The sequence below is a fragment of the Arvicola amphibius genome, chromosome 12 (assembly GCF_903992535.2).
Source record: "Arvicola amphibius chromosome 12, mArvAmp1.2, whole genome shotgun sequence".
Taxonomy (NCBI): Eukaryota; Metazoa; Chordata; class Mammalia; order Rodentia; family Cricetidae; genus Arvicola; species Arvicola amphibius.
In genome coordinates, this window is record NC_052058.2 from 70430829 (window position 1) to 70436983 (window position 6155).

Genomic DNA, 6155 nt, shown 5'->3' on the forward strand with positions numbered 1-6155 from the left:
TAACTTTTTTCTATTTTTTTAAAAAAGATTTTAAGTGTGTGTGCATGTTTATGCATGTGAGTGCAGTGCTTTTGGACGCCAGAAGAGGACACCAGATTCACTGGCGGCAGAGTCATAAGTGAATGTGAGTACCCCAATGTCCATCCTGGGAGATAAACACAGGTCTTCTGTAAGAGCAGTATGCACTCTTGATGGCTGAACCACTTCTCCAGTCCTGTGTTTTGTCCCTACTTAATTTAGTTCTTTATTTAGCCCTTGAGAGTTCCCATGTTTGACTGAGAGGAAACAATCATTTTATTTGCATTGAGGAGGAATATGGTACACCTGTCCACCATAGACAACCTTCTTTACCTCCGTTGTAAAGAATGAATCCACCTGAGAGTGTTAAAAACACTACTTCGATAAGTATCCACATTCCTTTTTTAAAAAAACACAATTTCAGGGGTATATAATTTTCTGGAAGGTACAGGGATCCAAGATCAGCAAGACTTTTATGGAAGGATGTGTGATCAGTGTGAGACTAAATGATATAAGAAGGGCTGGGTATGGATCTAGAGTTGGTACAGAAACAGCAGTAGACAGGTGTTGCCCACATCTTTGCAGAGAACGTTTCTTGATGGTGTGGGAGTTTCGGGTGAGAACAGCTGGCCACCACTGGCACTGGGAACACAGCAACGTCTGCACTGCACCGGAGAAGAAAACCTACAGGCCCAGCTGTTTCCAATGGCGACTCGGAGTCTGTAGCCCCGCAGACAAGAGCTTCATCTTTTCCATTCTACTTACATTCACTGTAGCATCTCGAATGTTCAAAATAAGCTGAGAGCTTCCCCGGAATTGTTAAAAACATCACCAAGGGCATTTAAGCTTGTTACAAAACCTTGGGAAAGTAGATAATTCCAAACAACTCACCACATGCCAGTTGTGACTCACTGAGGGGGAAAATGAACACCAGGACTCTTCACTTGGGTGTCTTAATGGGTAGACTGCAGCGCCCCAGGCAGCAGGAGAAAGCAGAATCTCAGAAAGCAATACAGGATGTGGAGCCTAGAGGGCGCTGGTGAGTACAGAATGGCTGCTGCACATCACAAAGGACCCTTAGACAAGTCAGAACACAAATCTATTTTTATTCCCCACATCTGGTAGGTCTGTCCTTCCACCGTTTTTCCTTTCTTTCGCTTTAAAATGGGGGTTGACGCGGGACAGAAGTGAGAGAGTGGATGGAAGTGTTTCAAAGTCTGTAGCTCATTGATTGCACGGAAGGTGGTGTAATTCTCCACTTTTGCTTAGTTGGAAAATGACAGGCAGGGAAACAAAGCACCCGGCTGCCTTTTCCAATAACCTCCTTTGAAATCAGTAGCAACTTTAAAGCGGCAAAACAGGGGCGGTTACACATACATGCTTACTCTTGTTCCTGGCAGGAAAAGGGAGGCTTAACACTGTGGACAAATAGTGTCGGAGCCACAGACTCTCTTTCTCTTCTGCTCAAAATGGATCCGAGGTCACGTTCACTTATAGTTCTGATTATAAAGAAAGAAATAAGGAATTTATCTGGGAAGGCAGAGAAGAAAACTCTGCAATAACCATTATGCATCAAGAATTTTCCAGAACACACATTTCCTTTCGTATCCCTAAGAGAAGGAGGAAAAAAATGTCTTATTTTATAGATGGCTTGAGGAAGTGAAGTTTGCTCCCAATACATAGCTGGGTATCAAAGCCAGGACTGAGATCCAAGTTGGTATGGTTCAGAAACATACATTCCTTTTCCTAAACCCTTCTTCATTCACCCCTAAGCAATTTATTGAGAAAAAGGATCTAAAATTATTAAGCCAATTTATTTCTCCATTTAATAAGCCTTAAGTATGTATTATATAAAGAACACAGTGCTAAGTAAGCACTAGAAATACCAAGGTGAAGTAAGACAATACTCATTCTCAAGGGGCTCTTGATGGAAGCGGATTTTGTCTAGCCAACTCTACCACCAGAGAGAGAAAGGCTCACTACAGAATGTCAGGAGCAACCTGTAGTGGATATTTGCTCCACTAATGACCTCGGGCTATCTGGCCCAATAGAGGCGGTGCTTCTTGTCTGCCTGTGTGACCTCTACGGAAGGGGGGAGGGTGGTTGCTCTCTCTTGGGTGGTGAAGACCTGGCCAGGTGGCGAAAAGCAACATGAGATCAGTGCCTTGGGACACAGCAGAGAGACTACAGTCAGTTCATCTACCCTGTTGATGAGAGAGGGAGGTGGAATTGTGTTATTCCTGATGAGGACTGAGTGCATTCCAGAACTGTCCCATTAGCAGGATTTCCTGGGTTCTCGGATAATTAAATTCATGTTCAATCAGATGCAATTCTGATATCATGGATTTTGAGTTGTTAAGTTGTGAGTCAATGCTTCCCATCTTTATGGTGGAGCTGTCTTTTTAAAAGTGTTTATTTTGGTGGCAATGATTAGACATTTATTACCAAGGTCTACACATTTTGCATTTTATTTCCCAAATATTACTGGTGAAAAGCAAACTCCAATCTCTTAGAGTCCAAATAAATACCTGCAAACAGAAGTGAGGTACCAACAGCCCCACAAATGCAAACGTCTCTCTGCAGACTACCAGCAGAGGGCAGTATTAGTTTTCGCACATTCCTTAGGCCTCCACTGGTCTTAAAGCACCTATTCTGCAGGGGCTTGTTTGGTAGAACTCTTGGGCTCTGCAACATTTTTACTGCAGTCATCCAAGAGCAATACCACGAGCGGAGTAAAGACAGGTGGCAGTGAGGATGATTAAAATTCCAACATTCTGATAGGAATCAAGCAGATTCTATTTATGTAGTTTCTGTGTGATATATGTACATGCTCATGGGGGTGTATATACATGTCTGCAGGTCAGAAGTTAGTGTTGAGAATATTTCTCAGTCATTCTCCACCTTAGCTTTTGAGATACGGTCTCTCAGTGAATCTGGAGCTCACTGATTCCTCTCACTGGGTTATAGGTATATGACTGTCTGTACTTGGCTTTTATGTAGGTACGAGCGAATCTGAACTCGGGCTCCCATGTTTGCTTAACAGGCCTTTCACTGACTGAGCCATCACTTCAATTAAGCGTCTTTATTTTTATCGCCAGGAAGGATCAGTTGATTCTAATGTTGCTGCAGAGTCCCAGCACTGAATAACTTCTAAATAACTAAGTGCTTATTGAATGTGTGCAGTTAGTGGGGAGACCAAGGGAAGGATGGAAACGTGCCTTTGTAGTCCAACGGGTCACAGAGGTCACATATCAGGTATCTGGCATATCAGATATTTACATTATGATTCATAATAGTAGCAAAATAAAGTTAAGTAGAGACAGAAATAAATTTTATGGTTGAGCTCACTACACATGAAGGACTGTTTTAAATGGTCGCTGCATTAGGAAGGTTGAGAACCGCTGGTCTCATCTCCCTTAGAAAGCACTTGTTTCTGCTCATGGTTTCAGCGAATAATTCAGACAGGATCCTTGAGAGTGTTTTCTGTTCTTTCCACTAACGTCAGGGCAGTTTGGTCTCTTTAGTTTTGCCTTCAAAGAGGCGAATGCCATTGGTTGGCCTTCTATTGCACAGGCCAAGGCTTCCTGCGCATTGGCAACTATATTCGGCTAGACTGGACTTTTGAAAAGAGAAATGAAAACAATATTTATCAATTGTTGGTCGAGTTAGATACAAAGCTAAAGTCAGGAAAAGGCTGCGATTTAAAACATCTGAACTAGGAGAGATGTAACGGAAATTGTTAGTGGGTATTTGAGTGTGTGCATGTGTGTGTGTACTTGTTTGCAATGTATATGTGGAGGCCAGAGGGCAGCCTTTAGTGTTATTCCTCAGGCACTAGCCTTTTGAGATTGGGTCTTCCGTTGACCCCAAACTTGCTAAGTTGGCCAGGTTGTCCAGTAAGTCCCAGTGAGTCATATCCTTGTGACTGCTTTCCCTCCCCCAAAGGTCTGGGTATCTAACTCATGTCCTCAGGCTTGCAAGATAAACACTTTACTGACTGAGCCATTTTCCAGCCCAATTAAAAAAAAACAAAAACAAAAACTTATTTTTGTTTATTTTAAATTTGTAATTATATCATTTTATTATTATTTTGTTACATAGGTTGATAGCAGCAACATTGGAAGCTTGCATTACTTGGCAGGGTGCCTGTTTCTTTTCAACATCTGTTAAATATGTTTCTAATTCTATACTCTCAGTTTCAGGGTATAGCTAAATATTTGGCATTCAGGAATGCCCATCAGGGATGACTGAATGAATTTTAATGCCTGCACCAGTTCACTGCGCGTTTGTTTTGAGAAAGTCAACCTTAAGGCATTAAGTACAACACGAGTGGGGAAAACCCTTCACTAATACACTTCTGAAGTTTCCTGGTCACCCCCATCCCCTCCAGCTTATGAGTCTCAGCTAAAGAAATTAATGGAGGTACTTTGACTGTATATCACGTCGTCTCCCAGTGACTTCAGGTGGAAGACTTTGGCTGAAATTAGCTCATCAAATCATACTGAAGTTTTCTCACAAGAGCCATGCTTGGCGCCCTCTGCTTAGGTTCCATGCCTGGAGTCATGCTGGTCAAGTTTTGCAAGGAAACAGCACGCCTCAGCTCCAGCCATAAACTCTGTTGCTTACACAGTTTCTCTAGGAAGGGCTTGGGTCTATACCACTCTAGCTACATTCCTGTGCCGTACTAACTGTTCCAAGGCAAGGGTTAGTTCTCAAGTTAGTTCGCAAGACCAAGTTCACAGCACAGAGGGACAGAGGGCGGGGAACAATAGACAAAGGCAGGAGCTAGAGGATGGGAGGGAAGGGGAAAGGAACAAGGGATGGGGAAGGAATATTTGGATATTTGTCCAGGGCAGGGGGAGGAGGCAAAGGACTACCTTTGGATAGAGAGGAGACAGATGTGGCCCATAGGATAACGGCTGCTTACAAAAGTAAAAGGAGGTAAACCCTGTGTTAGAATAATGTGTTTAATTTTTGTTGGGCATGTTAGTTAGGACAGCCAAAGGGTGCTTTAGATTGCTGGACTTGAATACTTTGGTAACTGGATCTTGGTAGTCAGTCTCAGGAGGAGGAAGTAGCCAAATAAGAGACTAGACCTTGGTGATTAGCTTTAGGCTTTAGGAATGTAATCTAATTTTTTTTTTTTTTGCAAGGCAGGGGGAATGGGAGAAGTGTTCACCATACTTGGGCTGCTAGACACCCTTCACTGAGCAGAAACTTATATCAAATATATTGAACTAACTGAATTGCAGGCTACTGACTTGAGTCCCATTAGCAATCTCTCTAAGTAAAACAGTTATAATTTAGGAATATATATGTGTATACACATATATATGAATATATTTAGAAATATGTATTAGTAATTAGAAATATATTTAGAATATGTATTAGGAATAGACTCTCCCGCATCAGCCAACACTTAAAAAACTCAACACAGCTTTCCCCGCAGGCCAATCTGGTGAGGGCATTTTCTCAGTTAATGCTCCTTCTTCCCACATGACTCTTGCTTGTGTCAGGTTGAAGTCAAAATGAGCCGGCACAGGAAGCAATATTGATCCATCATCATTAACCAAACATTGCAATTTATTTGTATTTTGTACTTCTGTATTTTCTGTTTCGTATTCATTCAGAGTGTTACCTTGCACACTAAACTTCTTGAAACAACGACAAGAAGCCTTGGGAGTGTTCTTGGAAAGAAGACCAGAGACACTTTTCTTCTACAATATCAAGAGGAAATACTACCAGGATGAAAATTCACTGCTGATTTAAATCTCAGTCATCTGTTAGAGGTAGCATTTGCTGGATTTCTCCCTGAAGTGTGGTTCTTCTTTTTTTCTTTACCACATTATTTGGGAGCAAATCCATCTGTAATGTATACTTATGGGGTAGATAATTATTCCTTATCTTCTTGAGCAGGGAGAATCTTGTTATAATAGTTGCAATTTTTCCATGTGGGGGATTTTCTAATTAATTTACTAAATTTGCTAGCTATTGAGAAAGGTTTTGTGTGGTCCAGGGTGATCTTGAAATTGTTTTCTAGTCAAAGCTGGCCTTGAACTCTTGACTTTGCCTGACTTTGCCTCCTACATTCTGGGATTTACAAAAAAGTGCTTACACTTTAATGCTGTGCTGTTCAT